Source organism: Labrus bergylta, chromosome 1, assembly GCF_963930695.1.
Source record: "Labrus bergylta chromosome 1, fLabBer1.1, whole genome shotgun sequence".
Classification (NCBI taxonomy): domain Eukaryota; kingdom Metazoa; phylum Chordata; class Actinopteri; order Labriformes; family Labridae; genus Labrus; species Labrus bergylta.
The window spans coordinates 30,709,355-30,726,892 of NC_089195.1; the positions used below are offsets into that span (position 1 = coordinate 30,709,355).

Here is a 17,538-nt window from a genome sequence, read left to right on the forward strand (position 1 = left end):
TCAAAATAAAACACAATATATGGACTCACGATCGTATTGACTGACTGACAGACCGTGGCGTGTATGTGTGAATTGGGGCTTAGGCTCCTCGAGATCGTTGGTTGACGGCCTGCCAGAACAACCATAACAATGAGTAAGGTCTTTTACCTGCTTTTAGCAAAGTGTCTCGAGATAACACTTGTTATGAGTTGACGCTATACAAATAAAAATTGATTGATTGATTGATTGACTACACTACTTGAGTTATGGATGGTTGACGCCTTCTTGCATGGCGAGACCGTGACACGGGCCTTAATAGAAACGTCCTGCCCTGGAGTCAGGAAGGCCATTAGTTCAACTGGTTACACCTGAGCCCATCAGGACTCGGCTTATATACTGTAAGTGGCTTCCAGGGGTCTGTGTGGAAGGAAGGGAGAGGAAGGCAGCTGCTTGGCAGGTTGGGGGAGGCAGCAGAAAGAGCCTCTTGCTGGCTTTGGTTCAGGCGGGAGGAGACAAGCTGGAAACTTGTTGCCAGTTAACCTCGTTCTTTTTTGGCTTTTATTTTACCATTTTTCAGCCTTTTAGTCAGGCAGCTTAGAACCAGATTTGGGAAGAACGGGCACAAAAGCACCACATTTTTCCACATATTTTAATGCATTCCTCTACCCAGAAAATGTATATATTGACACCAAGATTGACTTTCGAAGTGGCTTGGAAGACATATTGGCACTTATAGACTTTACATGGCCGCCATATTAGAACCGCCAACTTGATGAAGAGCAAAGTGAAAATTGAAAGCTATTGTGATGGAGACTATGTGGAAAAAATTTGGTGCTTTTGTCCGACGTGTCCCCATAATTTTCCTTGACACCATCCTAACTTTTTTGAATCATGTTGTTGGCATCAAATTCAAACTGGGCATTTCATTTTCCAAAAACAATAAGATATCACAGTTTCAACAATTTACGTTGCCTTTGTGCTATTTTCATTCAAATATGGGGATTCAATGTTTTTTAGATTCCACATGTCCCAACTTTTTAGGAATTTTTCTGTAGATCAAAGTTAAAGGAACGTAATCAACACAACTTTCTTTTAGATACAGAACCGAATGAGACTCCTCCCCCCAAGATGCCACAGGACTGTAATGAGTGCTGGATTCTGATCTTCTGTCTGTGTCCAGTTGTATCTATTGTCTCCTCTCTCCTCTCCTCACTTGTGGTCTATCACTGCTGTAAGAAGGGTAACTACCTCACTTTTTCTAGAATATGTACAGTATCCACTTAAGTGTTTTAATCACAAAGACACCTTAATGTCTCTTCCACTGTGTGAGTTGCATTGTGCTGTACTGATGTTATATTTATTCCTGCAGCTGAAGAACATCCTGTTGATCAGCAAAGACCTGACACTAGAGGTCATCCAAGACAGAGCCAGGTATCTATCACTAAAGTGTAATGTATCAAAGCATTAAATATGTTCAAGGTTGGGCTTCTAAATGACAAATATTCAATCTTAGGATGACGACGTGTGCTATGCTGCTGTGGAAATCCGTCAGAAATCAAAGAGACCAAAGAAGAAGAAGGAACCGCAGACTTCTGACTCCTGCACCAATTCTGCTCTTAATACATCTAGGATGTAACAGACCTAAGACCAGAGGAACAAAAAAATAATTTTGCAATGTTGACATAAACATCGAACAAAAAGTAAGGACATTTGTGTTTGGTAGATTTATTTCTTTGTTGGAACAATGCTTCTTGGCAATAAATCTTGTAACTTTGGAAAGACTGTTTATTTCCCTTTTAAATGGTGCCACATTTGTAAGGAACATGCAATGTGGGATGAGTAGCAGAGCTGAGTATGAAAATTCAAAAACTTGAAAAAACATGAATAAACAGCTTATTCGTTTATTGGATTGGATGATTAAAATCTGAAGGAACAAGACACATTGGCAATTTAACAATTTATTCATTTAACAAACAGGAGCCTCAGCATCATGTGGAAGGCAAGGCTCTTTCTGCTCTGAGGTTGCCCAACTTAGATTTGACCACATTTTACCCAAACTGTATAAAAAATGACAACCTTGAATAAAGGTTCTCATGGAATCAATTAGAATTTCTGTTGAATTTTGTCATCAATCTTTTCACTTTTTTGTGGCTCCTGTTGGGCTCAACCTTTCTTAGATCTGCTTCACCTTTTAACAGAGATACACCAACAACGTACTTTGATTAATTTGAATATTTATTACAAATAGCTGGTGAAAATAATATTCATGTCTTTAAATGTACTCTGTGACTCCACAAACTCTTCCCTAACAACGTGAATGTGTCTGAAGACATTGACAAATTGTATCATAATTGGCCAGCAAGCGTCGTAGTAGGATGATTAACGTCATTGTGATAGTAAACAAGGGTCTTCAAAAGCTGCTTCTGCTGAACATCTGACGAAGAACCAATTGTTAATTCATGAGCACAGTTGGCCTGGTGGTTGGGTTGCCCCGAATGTGAGAAAGCTCTGGTCCTCTGGGTGGACGGGTCTGGGTTCCATTACCACGTCATTCCCCCCTCTCTCTTTCCTATTTACTACTCTATACACCGTCTTATCAAGTGAAGGCAAGAAGCCAGAAAACAAACAAACAAACAGTTAAGTCAACACCACTAGCTGACTTTCTGACACCATTTTGACTCCGCCCACAAAACGCATCATCACTGTATACAAATATAACAGGTCTTTAAAGTCGGACGCTAAAGACTTTGTGAGAAGTTTGAAGTGGAGCTTGTGTGATGTCCGCTCAGACAAAGCCAATCTATTTGTTCCGTCCATCTGTAACCAAGAACACAACTCTGGTGAAACATGCGTCTTCATCCTGAAAGGTAAACTCCTGGTGGAACATTTTTTTAATTTCTTTTTTCATGGGAGTAACCACGAGACATTTTGGTCTTTCAGGTCATCGTCAGGGCAACAATTCAATCAGAAGACGTGTTGCCTTTTTTTGTAATGTTGCTTTTGCATAAAAACACAATGTTAGTGACAAAGGGCATCAAAACCATAATACAGGACTGCACATGAAAACAAAAACCATAAAAAAAAAACTCAAATTAAAATACATCATTAAAACATAACATGATTACATGTTGGGATTTCAATAGGAAGTTCAATCAATCGCAGAGTGCCAAATAAAGTGCAGAGTGCTATGATCAAACATGTTTATAAAGGATCAAGCAGCTTGTTTCTCTATAAAATAAATGTAAAGTTATACTGATTTAATGTGACTGTTAAGGACCAAGAAGCTAGGCAAGAGACAACAGGAGTTTTTATTTTACTCAAAGATGAATACAAAATGTACAAACCCCAAATTTCTTAGCTTTAAAAGTGAAACTATAACTGAACATAACTCTACTGAACATGAGAAAAGCTAAGGTGTGAACTCAGTGAACCGACCCCCCCCCCCCCCCTTCCCCCATGACATCAGAGCATTTGGTCTGGTCTAAAGAGGAGCCTTCAGGAAGCAGGAAGTCCTGCCCCCACCCACTAGTCATGTTACTGAAAGACAGAGAAATAATGATTAGCACAGTAACAGAAGTTATTGTTTAATTTTACACTAAAACAAACTGTTTTAACTGTCTGGTTGAATGACTCCAATTTTGTTGGGGAACTGAAAAGAGTAAGAGTGTGGGTGAAGGTGATATCATGGTTGTGTGCAAGGTGTAAGTGTCTATCACATTCACCCTCAGTGCAGCTACTTCAAATTATGAAAGAAGAATAGATTTATGGGTCGCTGTTTGTGAGAAATCCCCCATCGTAAGATCATATCAGTACATAGTGGAGGCTAAAAGAAAGTTGAAAGAGTTCAAACAACACTTAAACTGTGACTGCAGTATATGTCGCTGTCCAAAAAATGACACACATGAGCTTCTTAAGTTGCCAACTCATCTTCAACAGATTTTCCGACCATAAAAAACAACATTTTAGCCTTCTCAGACAATGCCTGAAAAACCACTTGTAGGATTTTTGTGTTCTTATACATTTAAAACATGTTTGTTTCATGGCACATAAAACCTACGCAGCCTGAACTGAACATGTGTATCCTTATACACAGCTCAGGCATATACTCTCTCCTCTATATAAATGTTGGCATTTGATGGTGTGATTCAATATTTATGGCCGCCCCTACGGTGGGGGAAAAAGAGTAAAGCTTGGGGCAACATGTCTGATATGTCCTTAAGCAAGACACTCAAGCCAAAGTTGCTCCAGCTACTTCGTCTGCGGTGTAAAAGTGCTTTGAGTAGACTGAAGAATAGAAAAGTGCTATGCAAGCTCAAGTCAATTTAAGATATTTCTGGGGAAAGATTGCATGGGAAGGACCCATGGAGGCTTGCACAAATAGGGTTCATCCTAACTTAAAGCAACAATGACCACCTTTTCTTGCGGTGTATTTCTACATTTGCAAATCTTTTGAACCTTCAGAAGATTTTACCATATTTTACCCAAACTGTGTAAAAAATACATGTTTCCTCACTGAAAAACATCAGGCTGCCTTAGTCAGAAACACCTCGACTTAAGGTTGTCACTGAATAAATTGGAATTAATTTTTGTTGATTTTTGACATCAATCTTAGCCTATCACTTTTTTTCTGTGTGGGTCCCTTGGGGGTTCGGCCTTTCTTAGATCTGCTCGACCTTTCAACAGAAACAAACCAACAAAGTTCTTGGCTTAATGTGAATCTTTATTACAAATAGATGGTGAACATAAAGGAAGAATACATGTACATTAGTAATGGTTACAACATAGTTACACATGATGAATAAATTGGAAACAGTATGCAAACTAAAACGGGATTAATGTTAAAAAAATTAATTCATTGTGGTGAACTAGTTAAAATGAAATCTGAGTCTTCCTCCTGAAAGTGCAGCACTGTGGGTGCCCAGAAGGCCATGTATTGGGTTGCACAGTTCTAAGCCTGGCAGCGGTCTCTTGCTGTCACTTTTAGTCTTGTCAAAGTAATCTTTGCTATAATAATGATACTTGTTTACTTGTTGAAAATATCTGTTTTGTTGATGTTTATGTCTCTGAAGACATTGACAAATTGGATCCTAATCGGCCATCGAGCGTCGTAGTAGGATGATTAACGTCATTGTGATAGTAAACAAGGGTCCTCAAAAGCTGCTTCTGCTGAACATCTGCCGAAGAACCAATTGTTAATTCATGACCACAGCTGACCTGCTGGTTGGGTTGCCCGAATGTTTGGAAGCTCTGGTCCTCTGGGCGGGTGGTTCAGGTCCGGCCTGTGGTTCCATTACCACATGTCATTCCCCCCTCTCTCTTTCCTGTTTACTACTCTATACACCGTCTTATCAAGTGAAAGCAAGAAGCCAGAAAACAAACAAACAAACAGTTAATTCAACACCACTAGCTGACTTTCTGACACCATTTTGACTCCGCCCCCAAAACGCATCATCACTGTATACAAATATAACAGGTCTTTAAACTCAGACGCTAAAGACTTTGTGAGACGTTTGAAGTGGAGGTTGTGTGATGTCCGCTCAGACAAAGCCAATCTATTTGTTCTGTCCATCTGCAACCAAGAACACAACTCTGGTGAAACATGCGTCTTCATCCTGAAAGGTAATCAAACACAGTAACATGAGTGTCATTAGTACAGAGTCTCTACTGCTGCAAAGATGTCTAATGGTTCTGAGACCATGAAAATACCAAAGAAAGTCCTTACCTGATTCACTGTACTTTCCTCTCCCATGTCAGGTCTTCTCTCAGTCATTTGATCTTTTTCATCTGTAGAATCATAAATAAAAGGTTTCTTGTTAGACAATGACTTCATTCATTCAATGATCCATCACAATCAATATGATTCATTTGTATTTTAGTCGATTCATAATGTCTATACTTAACAGGTAAAAAGTGATTGTTGTGTATTTACCTGCATTCTGACTGCAGAGATAAACAAAAGTCAGGCACAGGAAGGTGGAGAGGACCGTGATGGCTGGACTGAACACCATCATCCAAGATACACCAGGCTCAACATGGGGTGGACCGATGGAGTCACCGGAGTCACTGGAGGCTAGGTCAAATATAGAATGTGGATTAGATGTTTAAAATGTTGGTTTTCAATGTATCTATTTTTTCTCTGGTGTGCAACCACAGCCTGTAAGAATGAATGGACTAAGCCAGAGTGACATCACCCGTCTGTTACTGCAGGGGGCTTTGGAGTCCCATCAGTGGCATTATAACCACTGACAAAACATTGGAGCTTGTAATGATAGTCATACGAGTGATGAAGGAGAGAGCTACGAGTTTGATCAGATCTACTGCACGTTTTAATTAGCAGAAGAAAAATGAGCCACTGCATGGAAACCTTTGACTTAATTCACAATGTGAAAAGTGTTCAGATATTTAAACATATTTGTTCTTCTCATCTCAACATATCTGCATTAAATGTCTTTTTAAACTAATTTCTCAGGTACCTCCTGTTGCCCACCCACTTATTTAGGCTTTCCACATTTCCTGTCTTTGCTGTTGTTGTAGTCACTTTGGTCATTGGTGATCATCTCTCTGCTTTGCTCTGTCACATTGTACTTCTATAGAAGCATATAGAGTAATGAACACATACCACAGAATCTGTACATTTCTCCAACTTTCACATTTCTCTACCAAAACTCCATTGAGCACCTTTAAAAAAAACACAGTATAAGTGTGCTGATGTTCTATGCAGATGATGTTATGGTCTTACATGGGTGTTTCAGTACGCTGAGAGCCTCCCCTTGTGTTCTTTAGAGAGTGTTGCCTGTGGATAGACATTTTCTACTCTGCAAATTATTTTAGAAATCTTTTTTAATAAATATATATTTTTCCTGTAAATGATGTGATGTGTGGCAATAACTACTTTGTGCAATCTTTACAATCTTTATCTCCATAAACTCACGACACACTACAATACAAATGTTGATTGTTGGTCTTTTTTGTATAAAGTTCTTGTACATGATTTTATTTTTATTCAAATGACTGAATCCACCAAAATCACAGTCACACAAAGACAGAGCATACTTACTGAAAATGATTCTTGTTGTGACGTTGCTGTAGCTGTAAACAGATTTAAACGTTATTTGTTCCTTATCCTCCACTTTTGGTTCTTCAGTTCCACAGTAGTAAAGACCTTCATCTGACTCAGTGATGTTCAGGATCAGCAGGTCGTAGGAGTCAGAGGACTGGTTCTTCAATAAATGGAAATTAGGAGGAGGAAGTTCTACCCATGAATATATATTTGCTTTAAGAACAAGTGAAGGCTGGTTCTCATGAGAACAGTTCCTGTACCACACGATGTAAACTCCAGCTGATGTTTTGCAGTCACAGTAGAGAGTGATGTTGTCTCCTGTTCTGACCGTCACCTTCAACTCTGAGCCACAAACACAGTCAGGACTCAAAGAAACCACTGCTGGAATTCAAACAAGATCATAACAGCAGTTTAAAATGTGCACAGCTATACAAGAAGACAAAATGACAAGGGCACTAGAACGTAATTATTATTCCTTTAATGTAAAAACATCCTTGTATTAAATCATCCAAACTATTAATCAAAAGAATTACCTGAGACCAGGAGCAGAACAACGTGACGGCCCTCCATGAGTGACGAGGTCTGAGATGTGAAGACAGAGACACAGGTCTCACTGACATCACACCCATGTAGATGTTTCCATTAAAGGAAGCAGACGTTGTGATTGGCCAGTGAGGTGGAACATTTTTTTTTTTTTTTTTTGCAGATTCCACCCAATGTGACATTTTGGACTTTGATGTCTTAATCTCTCATTGTGTCTTTCCCTAACATCCTCTATTAACTTTAAATGCTTTTATTTATTTTCATTGAATTGCTCTTATTACGTCTTTAGTTCTTGCACGGATTACAAGACTCCATGGACGGTCAGAAGACGTTCAGAATAACTTAGAAGCAACTTCTAATGAGACAAGTGTTGTTTAAGATGATGTTACATTAGCAGATGTGTTTTCTTGATTAAACTGCGACCATGTCTGGTTTTGAATGTTGGTTTAGGCAGGAACCTGTTCTCCCCTCTTTCCAGTACTGCGTACTGCCACTACATGTTTTAAATTTAGACATGAGAATGCAGACGAAAACCCCACTGAACATGTGCTACACTCTGCTTCATATGTGCAACCAGAGCTGACCTCATTTGATCTCACAAAGGTGGGACGTGGTCACCCATATGACATAGATTCAGATATATTGATTGACTGATAGAACGTTATTGTCAGAGAGAACTCTCAGTAATGTTTTGCATATTTCAGCGGCTCCATTTGGAATATAAATAATTAAAGACAATATAAAAATATGCAAACATTTGACCCAACATTCAAACACCAAACAAGTATTCAGAAGCCTTTAATGTGCTTTGATCTGAGATTATTCTCCATATTTCATTTTAGGATTGACTGGTGTAGGAAAGAGTTCACCGTTCATTCCTTAAAACTGACTGGTGCACTCCTGCATGTGTAACAGAGTTAGAATCTACCTCTATGTTGAATTTTTACAAACAGATAAGGCTGTCGCTACATGGTGGTTTAATAGAGCAACTGTGAGCTGTATTGGTCGGGCCACTAGCTGTTCACACGTAGCTCAGCAATGGAAAACTCTCCCCAGCTGAAGATGTGAGTCCTTTGAATTTGCATGAAACAGTACTGACTACTGTGTTCTGTTGATTTAAACACCAGAATAAAAAAGTGAACCAGAGTGAGAGCAACTCCTGTGTAGTTGCTTGTCTAGAAGTATCTTTGGTGTCTGCAGAGCAGTTGAATGTCCAACTGAGGTTTTGCTTGACTTTAGACACCCAGACACACAACACTTCAACAAAGGGTAAGGAGCAGACTTATTTTCTGCAGCAGAGTGTCAAGTTTGACGAGGGTCTGTTCATCGCTTTGGGTTTCCTGTGAACTAATCTGATCGTTCTTGGAAATGTGTGTTGGAGAAAACAAGAAATTGCATGTAAACAGCTTACGTGAAACAACACTCACTACTATAATGAAATGTTATGGATCCCTTTCAATGAAGAGACGTGAATAAAAAGCTGTTACATGTTAAGTGCCAGAAACAGTTCAATTACAGACAGCCAAATAAATGACTTAGAGAAAAGTTGAGAATGGTGAGAAAGAAAAAGACATGTATGCAAAAGTTATGTTCCCAGCAGCCACTCTTGCATCAGCAGGAATCGGGAAACATGAGGAAACTGTCGGGGGAAACATGGGAACTTTTCAATATTTAAAAATGGAGGATTAATCCCCCCCCCAGCCATGGTTGTTGCAAGAACAGTGTTTATAATACACAAGGGAAGACATGTGGTGCTCAGAGTCCAGACAGAAAAAGGGACCACTCTGATACTCAAGGGTTCAAGGTCAAACTTATTGATTTGACGGTTTTACTATACCAAAAGTGAAAAACATAGGGACCACTTTTGTCAGTGATGTTGTGTGTGTGTGTGTGTGTGTGTGTGTGTGTGTGTGTGTGTGTGTGTGTGTGAGTGAGTGTATGATGGAAACAAAGTGTGGTTGTTGCCGCTCTGACACAGACAAGACAAACCACAAATAAGCCACCAACAGAATGGGAGGCGTTGTGACAACATTACAATCATACAATAAGTTATTTTGAAGTTCATCAGTAATGTTCAAAATATATATTACATATAAGTCATCAACAGAAGACAGACGAAACATGGTGCCACATTATCCATTTGAAAACCTCTGAATTTCTCATCTCATTGGGAACTCATCATTTGTTGTTGTTTTCTAGCCACAACACAAACTTTTTTTATTGAACCAGGATTCATGCAGTCATGCACATAACCCTTCCACACATCGTGCTCACTGCAGTGGACAGCTATTCAGAAGCCTTTATCCACTAAGTTCATAGATTTTGATAGATTGGTTTCACATCAGCCACTTCAGCAGACGTTGGTAAGTCAATCCATACACTGCCACCCACTGGCCAGCAGTTGTAAGTGCACCAGAAATTTCTCAGAATCAAGATGGCTGACAGAAGGTTAGAAATGGGTTTTCTTTTGAGATCCTTAGTATAGAAATGTTGACGGCCTCAGTGTTGGCCTCTCTACCTGTTTGTTCTCTCTTTTGCTTGCTGTGTTCTCCTTGTTGCAGGTAGATGTGGGTGGAACCTGAGACGACTCTGTAATGCAGCACACCTGAGCATGCTGGTTTCAGGATGCTATAAAGCAGACCTGCTCAGTCCTCTCAACTCTTCCCTGGCCACCAGTCTGCCGTCAGCATTTGTTTGTATTGTAATGTGCTGTAGACATATACTCATTCATCCACACACACACACACACACACACACACACACACACACACACACACACATAACATTACTGACAAAAGTATAGTAAAACCTTCAAATCAATAAGTTTGACCTTGAACCCTTGAGTATCAGAGTGGTCCCTTTTTCTGTCTGGACTCTGAGCCCAACATGTCTTCCCTTGTGTATTATAAACTCTGTACATACAACAACCAAAGAGGGGAAATGAATCCTCACATTTTAAATCAGGAACAGTTCCCTTCCTGTTTCCCAATTCCTGCTGGTGCAAGAGTGGTTGCTGGGAGACTAATATTGGCAATTAGCTTAGCTTTAGCATGAATGTCCAGTCTCCCTTTGAAGCATGGAAACAAATTTAAATTTTTCCTTCCCACCATTCTTAACTGCTCTCTTAGGTTCCTCTGGATCGTTTGGTGGACGGCCTGCCTGAATGACCAACACCCCCTTGGTCCCTAACCTTCTTCCAGCATCTTATCCCATCGCCCACTATCCTGTTTTCAAGCATGGCACAGTTTCGGTGGATGGCTGTTCTTCATGAGCCTGGACTTGCTCAAGATTTCTGCCTATTAAAAGAAAGTTTTCTTGCAACCGTAACTTTTGCTAAAATGTTGCTAAAGTGCTACGCTAATGATGGATTAACATTGGGACTTAGTTTGTAATATAGCAATGAGTAATGTCTTTTACCAGCTTTTTGTAAAGTGTCTGGAGATAACACTTGTTATGAATTGGCGCTATACAAAGAAAGATTGAACTTTTCTGCCAGTCATTTATTTGACAGTCTATAATTTAAATGTTTCTGGCACTTAAATAGTAACAGCTTTATATTCATATTTCTTCATTGAAATGGATCCATAACTTTTCATTATAGTAGTGAGTGTTGTTTCACGTGAGCTGTTTTCAGGCAATTTCTTGTTTTTATCTCAAGTTATCCATCTGACTGTATACACTCCACCGCACGATTCCAAGAACGATCAGATAGATTCACAGTTAACCGAAAGTGACGAACAGACCCTCATGCAACTTCACACACTCTGCTGAAGAAAACAAGTCTGCTCAACCCCCTTTGAAGCGTGTGGTGTCTAAAGTCAAGCAAAACCTCAGGTGGATATTCAACTGCTCTGCAGACACCACAGCTACTTCTAAACACGTTATGAGACATGGGTGACTGGTTGTGTCTCTCTGCATGTCTTGTTGAAGGAAGCCACAACTACACAGGAGTTGCTCTCACTCTGGTTCACTTTTTTATTCTGGTGTTTAAATCAACAGAACACAGTAATCAGTACTGTATCATGCAAATTCAAAGGGCTCACATCTTCAGCTGGGGAGAGTTTTCCATTGCTGAGCTACGTGTGAACAGCTAGTGGCCCGACCAATACAGCTCACAGTTGCTCTATTAAACCACCATGTAGCAACAGCCTTATCTGTTTGTAAAAATTCAACATAGAGGTAGATTCTAACTCTGTTACACATGCAGGAGTGCACCAGTCAGTTTTAAGGAATGAACGGTGCACTCTTTCATACAGTAGTCAATCCTAAAATTAAATATTGAGAATAATCTCAGATCAAAGAACATTAAAGGCTTCTGAATACTTGTTTGGTGTTTGAATGTTGGGTCAAATGTTTGCATATTTGTATCTTGTCTTTAATTTTTATATTCCAAATGGAGCCGCTGAGATATGCAAAACATTATTGAAAGTGTTCTCTGACAATAACGTTCTATCAGTCAATCAATATATCTGAATCTATGTCATATGGGTGACCACGTCCCACCTTTGTGAGATCAAATGAGGTCAGCTCTGGTTGCACATATGAAGCAGAGTGTAGCACATGTTCAGTGGGGTTTTCATCTGCATTCTCATGTCTAAATTTAAAACATGTAGTGGCAGTACGCAGTACTGGAAAGAGGGGAGAACAGGTTCCTGCCTAAACCAACATTCAAAACCAGACATGGTTGCACTGTCATCAAGAAAACACATCTGCTAATGTAACATCATCTTAAACAACACTTGTCTCCTTATAAGTTGCTTCTCAGTTATTCTGAAGGGCTTCTGACCGTCCATGGAGTCTTGTAATCCGTGCTGGGTGGAGCCCAGCTTCTGTACATTACTGCTAGTTAACGTGAGCACGAGCTTCGGTCAATGTGCTGCAGCTGACTGATAAACAATGCTGCAGAGTTTTGGCAGGCATATTTTTGTTGCAAAATCTCCCAAGTAAAATGTGTTGCAGAGGAAGTTGTGATGTTTCATTATCATATGTGTTATTCCATCAACACATACTGTAATAAAAACAAGCTGCCTAAACGTTTACAGATTAGGAATAGAACAACAAAAATGAAACCCAAACAACATTATTGACCTGAACATCATTTGAACCCAAGTAACACAAGAACCAAACAGGTAACAATAGCAATCAAACCAAAATAAATAAAAGCATTAAAAGTTAATTGAGGATGTTAGAGAAAGACACAATGAGAGAATAAGACATCAAAGTCCAAAATGTCACATTGGGTGACATCTACAGAAAAAAATCTAAAAAAATCTGACTCACTCACCTCACTGACCAATCACAGCGTCTGCTTCCTTTAATGGAAACATCTACATGGGTGTGATGTCAGTGAGACCTGTGTCTCTATCTTCACATCTCAGACCTCGTCACTCATGGAGGACTGTCACGTTGTTCTGCTCCTGGTCTCAGGTAATTCTTTTGATCAATAGTTTGGATGATTTAATACAAGGATGTTTTTACATTAAAAGAAGAATAATACTTACGTTCTAGTGCCCTTGTCATTTTGTCTTCCTGTTTAGCTGTGCACATTTTAAACTGCTGTTATGATCTTGTTTGAATTCCAGCAGTGTTTTCTTTGAGTCCAGACTGTGTTTGTGGATCAGAGTTGAAGGTGACGGTCAGACCAGGAGACAACGTCACTCTCTACTGTGACTGCAAAACATCAACTGGAGTTTACATCGTGTGGTACAGGAACTGTTCTCATGAGAACCAGCCTTCACTCGTTCTTAACGCAAATATATATTCATGGGTAGAAAGTCCTCCTCCTAATTTCCATTTATTGAAGAACCAGTCCTCTGAATCCTTTGACCTGCTGATCCTGAACATCACTGAGTCAGATGAAGGTCTTTACTACTGTGGAACTGAAGAACCAAAAGTGGAGGATAAGGAACAAATAACTTTTAAATCTGTTTACAGCTACAGCAACGTCACAACAAAAATCATTTTCAGTAAGTATGCTCTGTCTTTGTGTGACTGTGATTTTGGTGGATTCAACCATTTGAATAAAAAATAAATCATGTACAAGAACTTTATACAAAAGACCAAAAAAAGGAACCATCTAAAAATGTTTTTATTTTTACTGTTTGAAAATACGCATTAACCAACCAACGATAATCAAAATCATTCTAAAACATCTGGGACCTCGTATATTCTGAATGTTTAGGACGGTCTTGATCGCCCAACCAATCTCTACTTTTGTATTGTTGTCTGTTGAATGTCTCTAAAGAACACAAGGAAACTCTCTCAGAGTACTGAAATAATGATGTCAGATCAAAAAATCATCCGCAAAGATCATCAGGCAACACACTTGCACTTTTTGAAAATTAATTATTAATTTGCAAAGAAAGTGTTGAAAGGGAACATTACAAAAAATTAGACCGAGTATATATTCACATATAAATTCAGAAAAAAACTTGGCCTTTATGCAAAAATGAATTCTAACAAAAATGTAGAACACTGACTTCATTCAAAAAGTTGTCATGTTGTGTGAAAAGTAAACAAAACTGAGTATGATGAATTTAAAAATATTGAAACACTGAATTTGTTTTGAAATAAGCACAAGACAACATAAGAGATGTTTACAGAAAATGATACGCCGTTTTGAATTTAATGCTAGCAACACTTTTCAAAATTCAGGACAAGGTCATGTGTACCCCTCTGTTGCGTCACACTTTTCTTTAAACAACACTTTAAAGCATTTTGGGAACTGAGGAGACCAGTTTCTATAACTTTAAGAGGGTAATGTTTTACCATTTTTGCTTAATGTAGGATTTAAAATCCTCAACAGTTTAAGGACTCCTTTTTCACCTTTCATAAAGCTCAAAGACACTTTCAATGGGTGACAAGTCGGGACTGCAGGAAGTGCCAGTTTATCACCTGGACTCTTTCTTACAGGGACATACTGTCGTAAAATGTCCAGAACATAGTTTGGGATTGTGTTGCTGAAACATGTAAGAAAAGAAGTTCTCTATTTGGCAGCACATGTAGCTCTTACTCCTGTATACATGGTTCAGCATTAATGGTGCCTTCATAAAATGTTCATGTTACTCGTGCCATGTGCAGTAATGGTGCGTTCTATTTGATCTTGGAAGTCAGGAACTCCCAGTTGCTCATTTGATACTTCATCAGGAGCGCCCCCCTGTAATCGGAATTTTTACTTAGAAACCCAGAGACGTTTCATAAACCCGAGTTAAAATCCAGCATGGCTGCTACGTGCATCAACAGTAGTTCAATTTGTACACTAGTGTGTTTATAATTAGATCAATCACAGTGATAGTATTGTTGGGCTTTTGCAGCGCTAATATGTGAACAACAATTATGTTTAGATAGTCAAAATTTGATTATCAAATTAATATTAATATTTTTTCTTAATTAATTATTAATATAAATTAACAATATTATTAAACTGAGTTGATCAGAATGGGTAAAATCAGGGTAAAATAACAAAATTATCACAAATTCAGTCATGAATTAATTAATTAACTACTAATATTATTAATAAATAACAACCTGTAATTCATAAATTGAAGGCTTGAATTCTGTACACAAAGCCCTTGCACCCTGCTGTATTACAATGATTATACACAAGTAATCACAAACAACTGCTTTCTTAAATTGTAACAGAGTTTATTTAATTAAAGCCACATCAATCCAAAATCAATACAACTCAATCAACAAAACACTGTGTGTGTGTGTGTGTGTGTGTGTGTGTGTGTGTGTGTGTGTGTGTGTGTGTGTGTGTGTGTGTGTGTGTGTGTGTGTGTGTTCATGCGTACATATCGAACAGGGGACTACCTCGTCGTTACACACTCACCAACAGGGGACTTGCAGAAAACAGATATTAATGAGATGAAAGCCTGTGTGTGTGTGTGTGTGTGTGTGTGTGTGTGTGTGTGTGTGTGTGTGTGTGTTTGTGTGTGTGTGTGTGTGTGTGTGTGTGTGTGTGTGTGTGTGTGTGTGTGTGTGTGTGTACTTGTATTTCTATGCTTCTGTGGACCAACCCATGGCAAAACACCTTTGTTGTGAGGACATTTCTGCTTATGTGGATATTTTGCCTGGTCTACACAAGGAGAATGCTAGGATGTGCTCCTTTGATCCCTATGAATGATGTGTATGAGTTTCAGAGAAGGTCCTCATTTACTTAGTATAGTCAAAAAAGTGTGTGTGTGTGTGTGTGTGTGTGTGTGTGTGTGTGTTTGTGTGTGTGTGTGTGTGTGTGTGTGTGTGTGGACAAGAGAAAGAGAGAGAGAGAGGGAAAGATGGCGGCATCCTGTAAGATGGCGGACACTTAACAGAGTAGTCTTCTGGCGTGGTCTATTGTCTACACAGGCAGGACTGAGTTAAGGTTGGTCTCAGCACGATCTGTGTCTCTGAGGTGTTTGAACGACTACGAGTGTACAGATCTATATGTGTTAGCGTGTGTATGTGTGTTGGGGGAGGCAGCAGAAAGAGCCTCTTGCTGGCTTTGTTTCAGGCGGGAGGAGACGAGCTGGAAACTTGTTGACAGTTAACCTTGGGTGTTTTTTTGTTAATCATTTTCCAGCCTTTTCTTTCCACCTTCTCAACTTTTTTGAAACATGTCGTTAGCATCAAATTGGGCATATACTATACAACAATTGATACGTTGTCTTTGTGCTATTTTCATTCAAATATGGGGTTTCAATGTTTTTTTAAGTTTCTACATATGTCCCAACTTTTTAGGAATTGTGTTTGTAGATCTGAGTTAAATGAATGTAATCAACACAACTTTGTACACAACTCATTTAGATGCAAAACCGAATGCGACCTCTTGCCCCAAGATGCAACAGGACTGTAATGAGTGCTGGATTCTGATCATCTGTCTGTGTCCAGTTGTATCTATTGTCTCCTCTCTCCTCTCCTCACTTGTGGTCTATCACTGCTGTAAGAAGGGTAACTACCTCACTTTTTCTAGAATATGTATCCACATATTTGTTTTTAATCACAAAGACACCTTAATGTCTCTTCCACTGTGTGAGTTTTATTGTGCTGTACTGATGTTATATTTATTCCTGCAGCTGAAGAACATCCTGTTGATCAGCAAAGACCTGACACTAGAGGTCATCCAAGACAGAGCCAGGTATCTATCACTAAAGTGTAATGTATCAAAGCATTAAATATGTTCAAGTTTGGGCTTCTAAATGACAAATATTCAATCTTAGGATGACGATGTGTGCTATGCTGCTGTGGAAATCCGTCAGAAATCAAAGAGACCAAAGAAGAAGAAGGAACCGCAGACTTCTGACTTCTGCACCTATTCTGCTCTTAATACATCTAGGATGTAACAGGCCTAAGACCAGAGGAATAAAAAAAATGAATTTTATAATGTTGATATATATAGACCATTCTGTCATTGCATAGTTCAAACATTGCTGGCTGTATTAACCACAACATTCATCACGGAAAATATGCGTCATGTGGTCTTATTTCCTTGCGCCACTGAGATTACTTTTGAAAATAAAAGGAGCCGTAAAAATCAGAAATGAAGAACAATCTCATAAGTGTTTGTCGTGGTTGATTACACTTCATCTTTAGAATCTTTATATTCTTAATTGAGATCAATTTCATAAAGCTTGTAATGGCTGCTGGTCTGAATCTAGACTGTTCTCTGGCAATTTCCTGTTTTTATCTGTTTGAAGACATCCCATGAAAACAAAGAGTAAACAACAAAGTCAACTTGCAACACATGATGTAGCACCTTGGCATCAGTCCGGCTCACAGGAAACCCACACTGACAAAAAAGCCCCTCATACGATGACACAGGCACACTGAAGCTGCAGGTTAGTTCACAGCTTCGTTGTCAAGGTTCACACTTCATGGTGGCAAGACAGATAGTGACTGAAGAAAGACCCAAGCACATGCGCACAAAGCAAATCCAAGGGGTGCAAAAAATAGAGATTGTGAGTCTGACACTGTCTCTG

The 17,538-nt window shown here is 39.1% G+C and overlaps 3 long non-coding RNA genes across 3 annotated transcripts; 2 read left to right on the plus strand and 1 right to left on the minus strand.

The window, feature by feature from the left end:
• The first annotated feature begins 1,080 nt into the window (after positions 1 to 1,080).
• On the plus strand, positions 1,081 to 2,435 carry LOC136179870 (uncharacterized). Its single transcript, XR_010666801.1, has 3 exons — positions 1,081 to 1,219; positions 1,349 to 1,410; positions 1,493 to 2,435. It is a non-coding gene; the product is annotated as an uncharacterized lncRNA (long non-coding RNA).
• Positions 2,436 to 4,684: 2,249 nt separating this feature from the next.
• On the minus strand, positions 4,685 to 6,105 carry LOC109975635 (uncharacterized). The gene is made up of 3 exons (XR_002277140.3): positions 5,909 to 6,105; positions 5,702 to 5,763; positions 4,685 to 5,591 (listed from the first exon to the last, which is right to left on the minus strand). It is a non-coding gene; the product is annotated as an uncharacterized lncRNA (long non-coding RNA).
• A 6,850-nt stretch (positions 6,106 to 12,955) lies between these two features.
• On the plus strand, positions 12,956 to 17,110 carry LOC109992784 (uncharacterized). Its single transcript, XR_010666820.1, has 5 exons — positions 12,956 to 13,009; positions 13,165 to 13,548; positions 16,367 to 16,510; positions 16,636 to 16,697; positions 16,780 to 17,110. It is a non-coding gene; the product is annotated as an uncharacterized lncRNA (long non-coding RNA).
• The last annotated feature ends 428 nt before the right edge of the window (positions 17,111 to 17,538 follow it).